We start from the raw sequence: 16,183 nt of genomic DNA, 5'->3' as shown, positions 1-16,183 counted from the left end.
GATATAACATCTATACCAAGAGTTACACATCATATTAAATTAGGAATAAGTGTGGTTATAATAATTGCTTGTTACGTCAGAAAGAAGTATCTTTGATTAATATTATAGGAATTAATCTATGTATTTTCGTGTACAGAAAAGAAATAAAGAGTTACGATAGGAAGGCAATTACTCCTTAGACAAGAACCTCTGCTTTTTTCGTCACTTAGAATATAAACGTCCTCAGATTTCTGAATTAAGAATTTCAATTAGGAATCCATCAATGTATTTTGAATATGTTTAAAATTGTCTCAATGCTCAACGAATTATTTTTCAATTGAAAATTTTGAATAAAATCTAAAGATGACACTGCGTATTTACTTTCTTGTGCACTCACCTTACGAACAATTGTTCCGCATACCTTACATAGTACGGCAAAGTACTAGGTATCCCCTCTAAGCCATAATGTGTAGGAAGTATAGATTTGAAGTCATCCCTTGCCTGAACGAAATTCTATTCAAAAATATTTTGCTAAAACGTAAATTATGAGTACCACCTCAGCAGATATGTTTACAAGATTAGAAACAAAAATCAGTAATCGGTGAAAGCACTGTTTCTTTCAGAATTAATGTTCCGGGGGGGGGACACTCACAAGAAGAAGGCAGACTTTGGTAAGTAAACTTCGGGCTATTTTTTGCGAGTTGTTAGTGCACATCTAAAGAATTAATATTGCAAACTTGCAGAACGCAGCTGTCTTAAAGTTTTCTACTCGCTGCATATATTGTACGACACACACATTTACCAAGTGTCGGCGTGACAACGTGAGAAAAATCTTTAACTCATTCGTAAATGATTCCGGATTCAAATCCTGTTCGAGTCATACATCTTTTTTGTGCTTAAACCAATAAAGTAGCAATTTGTAACTATAAGTAAAATATTAATTGACTATATGTTTATAATGAGTAAAACAATAGAAATTTTCAAATCATTTGTAAAATATTTCAATGTTCCATTTTAACTGCGGTAGAAACAAAATTTAACCTATTCCGTAAATATTATTGTTACCGCAGTCGTTGTGTAAAAAATGCTTTTGACGCTTCGTATCTACATCTGTCGACAGTGTGCGAATTACAAGGGGAATGAGGAGGAAATCTCATTTGGTTATAGAAACATCCAGTATTAGCAAAGGGGATTTTCCCCTCAACTCCTTTGTAATTCGTACACTGTCTACAGATGTAGAGACGAAGCGTCAAGAACATTTATTACACAACGACTTTCGCAACCAGTGGCGTATTTATTTGGGGTGTTTCTGGGCTTACGCCCCCCGAATGTTATTTACTATATTACAGTAAATGAAATATTTCGAGAATTTTCACATTTCCAGGACTAAAGTTGGCAAATCCCCCTTCGAAATAAAATCGCAAATACGCCACTGGTCGTAACGATAATATAACTCGTGATATCAGTATATTTACGGAATAGATTAAATTTTGTTTGCCAGCTAACATGGAACAATGAAAGATTTTACAAGTGATTTGAAAATTTCTATTGTTTTATTCATTATAAACATATAGTGAAAAAATATCTCACTTATATTTACAAATGCCTACTTTCTTGGTTGAAGAAGAGAAAGATGTGTGACTCGAACAGGAATCGAACTCGCGACACTTTACACCTAAGTTACAGATTTTACTCACTCTGCCGCCCCGTCAATTGGTAAATTCGTACGTCGTACGAAATATGCGGCGAATAGAAAACTTTAAGACGGCTTTTCTACCTTATTTTTGGCCATTGCGCTCTCCCAGTTTGTAATATTAACTGTTTAAATTGCACTACCACCTCGCAAAAATGGCTCCGAAGTTCACTTACCAAAGTCTGCCTTTTCCTTGTCAGTATTACTGGAGGAGGCACTGTCAGGACTCTTCCGGAAGAAACACTGGGTGAAATATAACGTGTTAAGTATAAAGGTTTTAAGATCAATCCTTCAAACAATACTGAAGGGGGAGTTCTAACTTTATTTCATACACATACCTTAAAATAGAATATTTCGACTAAAATTGCCACTTTAGAAACTTTATTTCAGAGAATGACTATGAGAAACAATAAGGACACTGTAAAATACATTATAAAACACACACACTCAAGACTCTATCTACCTTCAAAATGACATTTCCAGAAGTTCAGCCGCAACTAAATAGGTTTTTCAGACCTGAAAAAGTTAACCTTTCTGAAGTTCATGCAAATATTTAATCTTTCTTCCGAAATAAACTCTTTCAGGTTACCTCCGATTGGGATTTCTCCTTGAAGTGAAAACTGTTCCTTCGTGATTATAAGGTTCACGTACGCCTTTCCAACTGAAAAGATCCACTTCTTATTTCCGCTGAGAGCGCATGTGTTTCGGAATCCACCTGAAGCTGAAGATCGACGTCTCATATAGCCTCAGTGCTCAAAGAGACGACAAACTCAAGATCTGTCATCAAACCGAAAACTTATTTACGTCGCCTTTTCACACTCATCAAAGAGTATTAAGCGCTTTTTTTAAATATTGCATTTACAATCAAACAAAGTAACTTGGAGTGCTGTCATTAAAAATATTTAATTTTAATTTCACATATATATTAAACAACTTCGCGTAAAATGATACTTGTAGATCTTCATGTTGACGAACACTTTCTTAAATCGCCAATTGATATATATATTAATTATTTCGACCACATTTAGGTATAACTTGCAGTACATATGTAGAGTAAACAAAAAAAGCAATCCTATTATGGTCATTTTTATGCAACAAAACATTGAATGATGATTTTAAAATATTCTGCATTGAAATAGAAAAATTTTTCGATAGAATAATTTTGATACTTTTATTTTTTTCTATGTAGTAATGTAACGATTTATCACAGCATTGTGTACGAAAGGGATTAACAAATGTAGTTATTTTTTTCTAAAATATTTAAAATAATTTGTATTGAAAAATTATACAACAAATATGGTTAGTACTACGTGATGCATAATAAATAGGAAAGTAATGTTTTATTAATGTTGCGGGTATATTGGCTAAACTTTTATTATAGTTTCATTTTCAGGTTCTGACAATCAAGTTCCTTCTTTTTATTGAAATCTTGCTAATTGTAATATTTGATAAATATAAAAGTTTGAATTATACTTTATGCACATATCCAAATTGAATAGTATTAAATTAATAATATTGAGAAATATTTTTTGGATTAAAAGAGATTGTTGAATTGTTTAACGTCCCGTTCAGCAGCGAGACCATATAAGGCGTAGACCTACTGATTAACGTGAAATTCGAACCACATGAAGTCCCGAAGGAAATCGAACCCGGGCCTCCCACGTTGGATTAAAAGAGAGTCGTTTACCAAAATATCACTAACAAAATGTAAACATAATAATAAATAAAAAATGTTGTATACCGAATAATAAATAAAAAAACTTGTATACCGGATTTGAACTGTTGATTATCACCAAACTTGAACTTTTAGTGAATGTCCACTAACTGACTTCTGTGCGATTGCTAACTTATTAAATACCTCTTGATAACACATATAAACAAATTATACGAAAACGAGTGGTTGCTTCATTTTTTAGTTTAGTTAAATGGTTTTCTGAACATAATTAGCACTGTCGTCTTGTCAATGTTTTGCTAAGATTTGCATCCTAAGAGGGAAATGGAATTTTAAAATTTAACCTATAAATAAAGTATCTCAAAAGTCCCTCATGTTAGATAGATGAAGTTTGATATATAAACTCCTCACTAAAATAAATGGTTCGGTGTAATCGAGTTTTCGAATATTCAGCATCTACAGGAAAAGGTATAAAGGTAATTTATATAATACTTTCTCAACATATAAATAAGAATCGAAGTTTTCTGTCTCCCCATCACAGGTAAACGCTGAACTATGTAAAACGAATTTTTGAAAATCAGAATCGCTTGGCTTGAGTTGAGTTGACTTTGAGTTTAAAGTCCCTTGTTTAAGCCTCAACTAGGGATGCGCACGAGTCGAGTCGAGTCGAGATTTAAGCCTGTCTCGACTCGACTCGAGAAAATGTTGTCTCGACTCGAAAATATGTTTCTGTCTCGACTCGTGTCTCGACTCGACAGTCTCTCTCTATAGTAATAACATATAGTAAATAATTATTAGTCTTGTAATCTTTTCTTTAACTGTAAAAATTTGAACTGCCCGGTAAGTTTGTCTAGGGTAATTAACAAGCACAGAGTAGTACATACCACATGTTTAGGGAAACTTTGATAAATAAAACATTTCCAGAGTCCATACAGGATATTTTGGTGCTTAAGAATGGTGCTCTGATTTGAGAAGAATTTCCTTTAAGTTAACTGTCATGAAATAAAAGACCAACTTTTCAGTCCGGAGAAGAAGTCGCCTACTTAAGCCTTCATGAAACTATAACTTCAAATTGATTTTCTTTAACGCAGCTAAGCTGTGCTTTAATCATGAGAGAGCAGAACATGTGTTTTCTTACATCATACTCCCTCACATCTAAAAGACAATTTCAATAATCAGAAAGCTGTCTGGCCTAAAGTCCTAAACATGGAATGGTCTATAAACAGACTCTCTATCAAAAAGACTAATTCTGTTACTTATAGGATTGGGTTGGTTGAATATAAGAAAATTCCTCTCACCAGAGAAGTGAAGCGCCTTCAGCAGAATCTTTGTTTGAGGTTAGGTTCGCATCGAGAACTAGTCCAGTATTCTTTAAATTCACACTCAGTTGAATACAGTCAGACTGTGGTTTAAAAACAGTCTTTGAACCTCGTAAACAAGCATCCTTCTTGCTCATAATTCAAATAAGGCTCTCACTCTAAAATCCCTACAACTTGCTCCGTTACTATGGAAACCAGGTATTGCTAGCAATCTTAAATATACGTGGAAATGTCAATATCCATAAAAAGACACTCTCCCGTGAAAATGTTAGATGTTCCCTACTAAGAAATAACATAAGAGTAATCTATTTCTCTATCCGGGGATTGATTTACCTTGCCTTAAGTATAAACAAGTCGAACTGACTCAAAATAGTTCTGAATTCCATTCATATACTCAGAAATAACTTATTTCAACACATATGCTGCCTACTTCAAAGCTTGTTATAAAGAATACTGCTCCAACTCGAGTTGTATATCTGATATATCCCAGAGAATCCTTATTCTCGAAGCGAAACCTTTAAGTCAGGGTTGCCACTCTAGAGACAATCGATGATGCCAAACACGGGCCTGAATTACCATATATTTTTCTAAATTATACCAGATTCTTTACTAATATTTCCACACTAGTTTTAAAGACCATCCACCACTTATTTTCATTAAGAGGAGCTAACTGTATTCATGTACTTGTATTAAAGAAATAACATGACTCTTTCACGAACGATATATATATTCAATTTTTCTTTAAAGGTATTTGAATGACTTAAATTTTTTATTTGTGCGTTTTTAGTTCATATCCGTATCAAATACCAAGTTTATGATGAATGAACTACACAAAGTAGGATCCAAAAACGCTCATTGCAATTTGTTCCATCCTTCAGTCGAACTAGAAACTGAAACATAAAGAGTGACATTTTCTTTTTAAAGATACTTTGTCCAGCTGAGTATTGTGAAGGTTTATATCAGTAGAAGGAATTGCATTCCATTATACAAGCGCAATTTCACAACTTTATGTACACATTACTAAATATTGAACACCCTTGTCCATATGATTAGCGTACGCGTCTTTGGTGCGAGAGACCTAGGTTCGATTTCCGATGGGAACTCGTGTGCTTCTGAACCCACGTTAATTAGTAAGTTCACGTCTCATATAGCCTTGATGCTGAAAGGGACACTAAACTTAATCTAATACTAAATACAAATATTTAAAGAAAAATGATGACGCACCAAGATGACGTGAATTTTGCTATCAAATCCATTTTGTGTTTTCAGTTATTTTCTAGTAGTATTTTTCTAGGCATCCTTTCAAAAGACAGTGATGCAAATTTCGTAACTGAATTCCTTTTAGAAGCCATGAAATTATCCGATTAGATGCAAAATTTCCCGTCCACTAAAATAGATACCGTAAATTTACAATATCTAACAATAAATAATTTTGAAAAATATCGCTTTCGAGGGAAAAAATAAAGTGAAATCTTTGAGTTTTACGTCCCCCGGTTATGCCGGTTAGGCTAAAGGAGAAGGGTGATGATGAGAAATTAGTGAAATCGTGGAATGAAGAAAGTGGGAGGAACGGAAGAACCACGAGGAAACCCACGCACACGGTGTTTGTCCACCACAAAGTTCACTTGGTGCGAGCTGGGATCTAACCAGTGTCCCGAAGCACCAGAGGTGAACGATTTACCACTGAGCCACCGCCGCCCCGCTTTACAGGGGCCATGACGTATAGTTGAACTCATTCTCGTAGTATGAAAGGCATTATTTATAATTATGCATGATAGGATCACAAACAAAATTTTAAAATATTATGTGCACTTTCTTTTAACAAACATTATATTGTCTTTTATGGTGTGGGAGGGAATGTTATGTTCGAGAAAAAAGTCCTTAACAGGATTCTTGTTGCTGCGCACTGCATGTTCCTTGCCACAGAAAAGATGCAGCGATAGGTAGACTATTTTTCAATTGCTTTACATTAGCTTGATGTTTCAAGTCTTTTGTGTGTTTCTGAAGTTCACTTTTACCACAAAAGAGCTCAATATTAACATGTCTTACATAGCTTTGGTTTGATTCTCAACACGGACTGCAACTATCCGTTAAATTGTGCATCCGAAAGGCACTCTTTGTTAAACCACGCTTATCACCACTCATCTTAATAATATATATAATTTCACCGCGAAGCAAATGTTGCATTTCTCTCTTTCATCCTAACACAAAACAAAACTAACCACAGCTGTGACACGAAGGAGCTATTTCGAAAAGAAACAAGCTATGCTTCATAGAGATGTGTACCAAATGATAGAAGTATAAAGTATTGTTTTCTTTCCTGTTTATTGACATCAGTTGGTGTTCTTAATGAGTTTACTCATTAGTTTAGAAAAAGTATATATGGAATTTGGACATATGTTGTACGTATTCTCCTGAGAAATTGATGAGAGCAGAAAAATTATAACGACAGATGGAATAGGTTTAAGCGCATCTACGTGGCTTTATCAAATATTTATTCTCCATAATGGTACCACGCGGAAAGCTTGGTATACTATAATCTTTGCCTCCCTCTGTTAGCTGTTTCGTATCATATATATCGGATGGTAATGATATTTCTTCTGATCATTAAAACATAGCAATGGTACCTGTGTGCGTGCAGAAATGCAAAAGCACAAGATAACTTCCTATTTGTTTTGGAAACAACAAACCCATTTCACGTGTGCGAGAGAAATTGAGCACAGCGAGATCGGGTATTTACTCACGGTCAGTTCACAGCAGGAGTCCATGGTAAAAGATTTGGCTAACTATCTCTTCATATTGATGTGAAAACACTCGCAAAGCCCTACAAATACAAAAGACTGCGCTTCAAAGAAAGTTTAGACACAGATGTTTCAATTTTCTCTTAGCATCTTTCTTCAGCAAAAGAGTCGGTTCATTGTATTCGAAAAAGGGAAGGGAGAAAGGGTGAATTTATATTTTATGGGCGGGTAACATTGTAAGTAGTATAAACAATACATACCGCTTCCGACTCTGTACTGAAGCACTTCCTTTAGCGGTATATCACTAGATCTATCCTGACCCTCATCCCACCTCAAGTTGTAAATAGAAAGGGACAGAAGTATTCAACATGACTGCCCACTTGAGTTTCAGTTCACAATACTAAAACCAGTGAACAAGTAAACAGTCTTTTGTAGAATCGTGTTTTACTTCTTGAATTTATTTTTGAACATTTCTGTGAATTCAACAACAGAACGCAGTAGAAATACGGACTAGTTTTTTACTCCAACCATTAATTTCGCTCCAACCCAGGGATGCCACATTTATGATTTCGTATAATACTAGATTTAGTGATTTTACTATTGAAGTAGTGATCTAGTACGTACTTTGGGTAAATAGGCACATTCTAGTGATTTTTTTTGCATTTTTTTCTGATGCAGAGAAATGACAAGGAAATGGTTCTTAAAATAAAAGGAAGAAGTATATTGCAGTTCATAACAAATATAGAAACTTTAAATTATTTTTTCTTTTCCCTCTGACTAAATGAAACCCCTGCTGTGTAACGGCCTTAGGTAAACAACGGCTATCTTTGGTCCGCTACCTCCTTTTGTTAGCCGACATGAGATGGGTTACTTTTTTTTTTGAAGAAAGTGAAAAAATAATTATCCAGTACATTTACGTTTTGTCAGGCACACAGGCGCAGTCTGTACTTGTTTCCTAACGAATTTTAGCAACATAACATAAATGAAACATATGTACAAGAAAATAGAGGCAGTACAAACGGACATTTTCATCTGTGACACATTTGATGAGAAATATAGTTAGATGTCACGTGCAAACACTCCAAACATGTCCTATCCTTTAATTCTATTCGTATGTTTATGTAGGCGAGACTGAGAAATTAAGAAACAATAATAACTGGTTTTCTTCCAGGGAAAAAATCTAAATGTGAAGGGGTGTTACACTGGGACTTTAATTGCGTCCTTCGTACAAGATTAACAAGTAATCGCAATTTTACAAGATTAACAAGTAATCGCAATTTTTTAATTTATCTTAGTTCTTGGGGAGAGGAAGATGGAAGCGAACCCTCGTAAGGACCTCTGCAAGAAAACATGAATACTATCCGCCACTGTTTGTTACATTACACAAAATAGTTATATATATATATATATATATATATATATATATATATATATAATATTGAGTTTTAGTCAGGGTTTTCATTCTGCAGAAGAGGGGGGATAGTAATACCTGGCGAACATTTTCTATTCTCAGAGTGTCGCAAATGATAGTATTTCCTCCATTATAACTTGGCCAAGCTAGTTGCATTATATATAAGGATTAAGTTAGCCTAAAAAGCTTAAATTTTTATGGCAGTTTTACTCTGTAGACATGTTTCTCATTTTCGGTCTACGGGACTCTGTGTCCGGAAATTTTCGATGGCTTCCAAGTCGGAAAATAAGTGTATCAAAGTCATATATATTATATGTATGGTTATATGAGGCATGGATCTACAGTTTAAAGTGGGATACCGGTAACAACTTCATGAGCTTCTACCGTAAATCGAACCAGAGTCTCCCGTGATCAAGGCGTATGTGTTAACCATACAGCCACGAGGAAATTCACATAAGCACACACACACATATATATTGTTGAGTTGATTTTGACTTTACTGTCTCTTTCAGCAGCGAGAATATATGAAATGTAGACCTACTGATTAACGTGGAATCCGAACTACATGAGCTCGCGCCGGTAATGAACGCGAGTCATCCACGACAAAGACGTGTACACTAGCCACGGAGTTCACACACACACACACAGAATCAGAGTCCTCACACACCAAGGGTGAAAGCTGTGCCACTGAGTCACAGCAGCCACGGGGCTAGGTCGAATCCACTTTACGTTCATAGTTTCTTAGTACATAAATGTTACGATTATGAAATAGATTTTCCTTAATGAGCTGCATAAAAACAAAAGCTTTCGAAATGCATTAAACAATTAGCTCGATTTGAGTGTAAACTTAAAGTTATATCAGAGAGTAAATACGGATACGCACCAAAGCTCGAAAACTTAATATACTATTTCTCCTATATAGTCAGCATGCATCAAGCAATCGTTCAGCTTTCATTTGAGAGGATGAAAATCGAAGGCTCCTGAACAACTATGTTACTAATGTGCGGAATATATTTATCTTACAGTGAACTGCTTTGATGCCAAGTGGCCTAACTCCAAAATTGAAATTTTCCAGGAGTGAAAGTTAAAGTTCAATATCTCATGAACAATCCATATTTCTTTTATGTTGGGAACCAAAACCATAACTACTGTGTGTAGTTCATTGTTTTATAATTTAGTGTTTACAAAAATCCTTTTAAAAAATACCTATTCACAGAAGTGAAAGGTACTTATCTATACTAGTTCTTGGCATCCAAGCAGTCCATGTATTGTAATACTAGCTTAATATACCCATTCTTCGCATGGGGGCTGTATTTGGAAGTCAACACCTGTGGAAGTATCACCATTCATTTCAGGGACTGCGAAAACTATGGATTTGACACTTATATCAATCGATATGGGCTATTTATACATGTCTCGGTATTCCTCACCCGCTGACACCCGGCCCGCATATAGTGGTAGCTGAATTTGCAAGTCATCGCTGATGGAAGTGTCACCATTGGTCTCAGCGGCCGTGAAAACTATGGATTTCACACTAATGTCGATCAATTTGGATTACTTTTACTACGTGTCTCGGTAAACGGCCCCCTGAGATCCCCTGGTTCCAATTTTGACAAAAATGCTTCGCCTTAGACTGGGACCTGGACCAAGGTATCCGTGACCAAAATTTGGTAACTCTCGGTCAACTTGTCTGGCCCCCAGGTCGGTCCCAGTAAACGTCCCCCGAGACTCCCCTGGTTCGAAATTTAAAAAAACGCTTCGTCTTGATCTGGGGCCTGGACCAAGGTGGCCGTGACCAAATTTTGGGAACTCTCGGTCCACTCGTCTGGTCCCCAGGTCGCACACAAACAGACAGACAAACACAAACAAACTCTTTATTTTATTTATATTAGATAATATATACTATGTAAAATAGTCTCGTATCATAATATGTGATGTACAACAAATGTTACATTATATATTATCCGTAGCTCATGATATGCTGCAACATATTAATGCCTCAAAATAGTTGGGCAAGCGAATAATCCAGAAGTTACGTAACCCTATTGCGTTCATGGGAACGAAAACACAATAATTATAACTATGCTAAATTACTATAGACTACCAACTGCTCATTCAGAGAATTTATGAAGTTCACTTTATCTCAATAGTTTTATACAAACTAGATTTAGACTACGGATAATAGTTTTATACAAACTAGATAATCAATTATTATTATTATCATTATATTTGCAGTACAACCAAATACAACGACATTAACTATTAGTTCAAATTAACTGAATTGAGCTGAAAATTAAATCTTGATCTTTAAAGATTAACTATTAATTTTATGCGTTCTGTACCTTTCTGAAGGAATAAAAGCTGGAATTTGTTTCAAGGCTGTTTCTGAGTGAATCTTTCTTCAAAATAATATTAAAAATTATAGAAAGATTTTCGAGACATTCGAGTCGAGTCGAGATTTTTAAGAGCCGTCTCGACTCGACTCGTGTATCGACTCGAAAATTCGAGTCGAGAAATACGCTTGTCTCGACTCGTCTCGAATTTTACAAAGTGTGTCTCGACTCGAATCTCGACACGAATTCGAGTCGAGTCGAGTCGAGATTCGAGACATGTCTCGACTCGAGCGCATCCCTAGCATCAACAGCGAGGCTATATGAGACGCGACCTACTGATTAATGTGGATCCGAACCAGTTGAGCTCTCTCCGGGAATCGAACCCAGGTCTCCCACGACAAATCATTTGGCTAGAGTCGTGATTTCACCACCTCATTGTCGCCAAAATATATATCCTAAATCGGAAGGAGATTCAAAATACATGACAAAAATATTGTTTCCTGCGAGTCCGACATTAGAGACTTGAATCCAGTAATATACGAGGGTTGGAACTTAAATAGTGGCAACACTGCTGTGGAGACACTATGCAATGAAATGTACTAGTGGCGCTGATAGCGCACGTTGTTGAAATATCTACCTAACCTCTGAGCATATAGACTCGCCCGTCACACGTCACTGGCAGGCGCACAAGCGAGGGAAGCACAGTCACTTGTGAGCGAGCGGTCTAACGTAATGGTGTCAGTATGTTTTCGAAACAGGAACAACAGAGTTGAATCAAGATTGGATGTGCCAGAGGTCATACAGTACGACAGTCATCAAGGGCTTCAAGAGGCTTGTGGGGAATCGGCATTGCCGTACTGAACAGTGGCACGGTGGGTAAAAGCCTACAACGAAGGTCGGCAAACTGTGGCAGACATGCATCGGGCAAGTCATCCTAGCGTCTCTGAAGAAGAAGTGCAAGCTGTTGCCGCGTTAGTGGACAGTGATCGACGCCTGACGATTCGTGAGCTCGCCCTTAGCGCATACGACTGTGCTTCGCATCCTGAAGGAACGCCTGGGCATGCGCAAATAACGATGGGTTCCTTTACTCGCTTCCCTCGCTTATGCTTCCCTCTCTTATGCGCCTGCCGGTGACGTGCGACGGGCGAGTCTATTTGCTCGGAGGTTAGGTAAGTATGTCAACAACGTGCGCTATCAGCGCCACTAGTACATTTCATTGCATAGTGTCTCCACAGCACTGTTGCCACTATTTAAGTTCCAACCCTCGTAAATTCCTCAATGAAGTAAGTGAAGACTTATCCCAGCGTTTACGATAGCTTGCCTTCTAAAAGGAGAAAGGGCAATTTGTAAAAATTAAGTTGATGTTGATTGCCTCACCGCCACGTACTGATGATTTCAGGGGGTAGCACAGGGGCACATTTTTTCCTGGGACAAATGAAATTCTTACCACTTCCGTCCAAACTTCCGAAGAAACCAGTATTTTTGCAGTGCTACTTTAAACCTGTTTATTGAAATTATCCCTCAGAAGAAATAGTTCGTACTCATCACTTTCATCACGGATAATGACTGAATCGTTTGAAATAAAACTTCGAAGATAGTCGAATCAGTTTTCATTTTTATCATATTGCTTTCATTAGAATCGGTATCCTAAGGGAGAAATCGGCTCAAAATTTGTGATAAACATATAATATCTTCCGAAACTCTTAAAAGACGCAGATTAAGTATTGTTTATGAAGTCCTTTTGAAAACTAAGATGACACATGTCCTAATAAAAGGGTATGACAGGCATGGGTAATCCTCGGCCATCCTCTGTATAGCCATGGTTTAGCCCCTTCGTCATTAAAATTAGTGATATGTTGATTAAGTTTTATTAAAGTTTCACTTTCGCGTTATGACAATGAAGCAGCTAGTTTCTATAATACTCTTGATAATTTTGATACGTTGAAAGACAACAATTTGAATTGTTTGCCCATATTTAAATTACTAACATAAAAAGAATAATATCAAATACTTTTTAATAATAGAAGAGAGTTGTATAACGAAATCTCTCGAACAAAATTTTAAAAATACTGTTGGCACGGAGCTGGAACTAATGATCATCGAAGAAAAGGGGAGCGCTAAAGCATGCTTTAACTAACCACCCTACTACTTGTTGAAAAACACTATAACGAATAGAGAGAACAGGCGTTTCCTTAAAAAAAAAAAAAAAAGGAAGACTGTAGGGTAGGTGATATGTACCTTACGGGCATTAACATTAAAGAAAATGTAAATAAGTGAGTTGAATCAAACTTGAAGCATGTCATTTAATGAGGGCAGGAGGGAGCAATTGCCACCCCCTAGAATTTGAGGAATACATATACTTTAATCGATTGTCTACTAATGTACTGGTACAAAACGTCAAAGTCTTATGTCGATAATGCTATTGGTCCCCTTAAACGAAGCCTGAAATGACGGTGCTAACTTGCATAAATATAAAATAGAAGTAATTATGTATTGATTAACTGTGAGGGAAATTGAAAAAAAAATTTCATATTTATCAAGTGTATTTTAAAGAAAACAATTGTATCAGAAGCATCTTCGTATATTTTGATATGGTGTTTCTTAGCTACGCTGTTTAAACTTGTATTTATCTATTCAAATATCTAGGGCTAAACTTCAATTCCGTCGCATTTGGTTTCTAATTTCAGGGCTCTAGTAGTTTATTTTTAATTAATTGATAAACAATTGAAATTAACACTTAAGAAATTGCATATACTAGTGACGTGTTGGCACATAAATTACGCGCTTTCTAATGCTTAATATTTTGTTTAATTGCCGAAATGTTTAAGATGTTTGATTACTCGTACGACGTGAAATCACCCTCAAGGAATAGAGAGAGAGGAAAATGTCTTCAAAACTGCATGAAATGAGATAGTGGAATGTGCAAAAATATTTTACATAGTATACTCGAAGAACTTAGTGCGATTTTGTTCTTATGAATACTATAAGTAAATATTATATCAAATTCTGCATTGTAATTAACAGTTATGTCATTACCCCTTTTAATAATTGAAGACTACACATTGAAAATTACGTATAATTATTATATTTTGAGAAAACTGACAATATTTGTACGACATTTTATTTGCGAAAAATGTTATAAGAAAACAAGGTTTGATATATTAACTTTGATTTCGGATATTTTCGTGTCTTGGTTTATGTTAATGTTCTACTACAAAGATATAAAATGCTGAATGATATTTGGAAATGACATATGTGAATGATGAGGAAATATTAATTGAATAGTACAACTGTCTTCTATCTACAAAACGCTTCAGTTCTAACAAATAGTGGTGCAGTAATTAATCCGTATGTGAACGACACATCAAAATGGATGTTTTGCCAACAGTTGAATTGAGTTATTCTAGTTGTAAAATAATACCTTATTTAATTAAGTAATGAAAAATTCTCATTAATACTTTACCTCAAAAATTTCTTCTGTATGCAAATATTTTTCTCTTTTACCAGTATATATTAAACTCCTATTTGAAGATGCGCTCCAACGCTGAATTCTCGTCAGTATATAAATTGCGTATTAAATAATTGAAATGTAAAGCTGTGTAAATGTTTAATTCACGTAAGGCTGAAACAATAGAAGGGCAAAACATTATTTTGATGCAAACATTGTAAATATCAAGAATAGTTACATATTCACCAGTTGGTACAATACATGGTTTACACACTTGGGAACTGTATGTTTTCTAAAACTGATAATGCTAATGTCTACTTATCACAATATGCTAAGAACGATATGTATTTGGAATTCAAGTATACAATAACTTAGTTCTATTGACTTTTTCAAGTATGTACACATTTTAGTTTATAGTTAAAGACGATTCTTATCTTGAAAAGCAAGCCAATATAAGAATAAGAAATGCGTGAAATAAAAAGAACAATGTTCTTAATGATTATATATAATTTTATATGCTCTGACGTGAGATAAACGGAAAATACTGAAGCTAATCTATGGTCCAATTCGCTTTTTTGGAATAAAACAAATGAAAAGTTTTGGTTTACAACAAGAAATAGTACATGTATGTTAACCTATTCTAACAAGCTGAAACAATAGAAGGGAAAAAATTTATTTTGATACAAACATTGTAAATATCGAGAATAGTTACATATTCACCAGTTGGTACAATACATGGTTTACACACTTGGCAACTGTACGTTTTCTGAAACTGACAGTGCTAATGTCTACTTATCACAATATGCAAAGAACAATATGTATTTGGAATTCAAGTATACAATAACTTAGTTCTGTTGACTTTTTAAAGAATGTACACATTTTATTTTATAGTTAAAGACGATTCATATTCAGAAAATAAGCCAATATAGGAATAAGAAATGCATGAAATAAAAAGAACAACGCTCTTAATGATTATATATAATTTTACGTCCTCTGACGTAAGATAAATGGAAATTACTGAAGCTAATCTATGGTCCAATTCGCATTTTTGGAATAAAACAAATGAAAAGTTTGGTTTACAACAAGAAATAGTACATGTATGTTAACCTATTCTAACAAGATATGTGTATAGAGATTATTTTTACAGATTTTACGCGGCACAATCCCACCAGTTTTGTTACGAAAACTAAATGTAAGTAGTGTAGACGTGTGGCTCCGCTGTTACTCGGTGCCAATCCACCAAACTAGTTATGACGTACTATGTGTGATCTTATCAAACAGTATGGGATCATCACTTGGGATGTCACACTATTCCACTTAGAAAGGATTTCGAGTGAAAAATTCCTTTCTATGTGTGTACAACGCTTTTGCACGAGAAATGCTAGTACGACAACTCCTTCTCCGTCTCTTCCTTGCAGCTGACGGGTTTGAATAAGACTCTAATACACTTACCGTCATAAATTAAGCTACAATGGATACTCAGGAGTATAAGGAAAGTAAACGCATGCTGGTGAACAAATTGTTATTAAAATTAAAGAAGCTTCTATTTTACAGCGTACAGAAAGGCAAATTACCAAATGAAAGTAC

The 16,183-nt window shown here is 35.3% G+C and overlaps 1 long non-coding RNA gene across 1 annotated transcript in view; it reads right to left on the bottom strand.

The window, feature by feature from the left end:
* LOC145670613 (uncharacterized) overlaps positions 1-16,183 on the bottom strand; it is a 138,165-nt gene that overhangs the window by 18,066 nt on the left and 103,916 nt on the right. The window contains exon 3 of the long non-coding RNA XR_014128359.1: positions 14,612-14,770. This is a non-coding gene — a long non-coding RNA (uncharacterized LOC145670613). The remainder of the gene's footprint in view (positions 1-14,611; positions 14,771-16,183) is intronic.

The sequence above is a fragment of the Thermobia domestica genome, chromosome 14 (assembly GCF_964235325.1).
Source record: "Thermobia domestica chromosome 14, izTheDome1.hap1.1, whole genome shotgun sequence".
In the NCBI taxonomy this organism is placed as follows: domain Eukaryota; kingdom Metazoa; phylum Arthropoda; class Insecta; order Zygentoma; family Lepismatidae; genus Thermobia; species Thermobia domestica.
The sequence above is the reverse complement of the archived record's forward strand: the minus strand, read 5'-3'. Positions and strand labels throughout refer to the sequence as shown.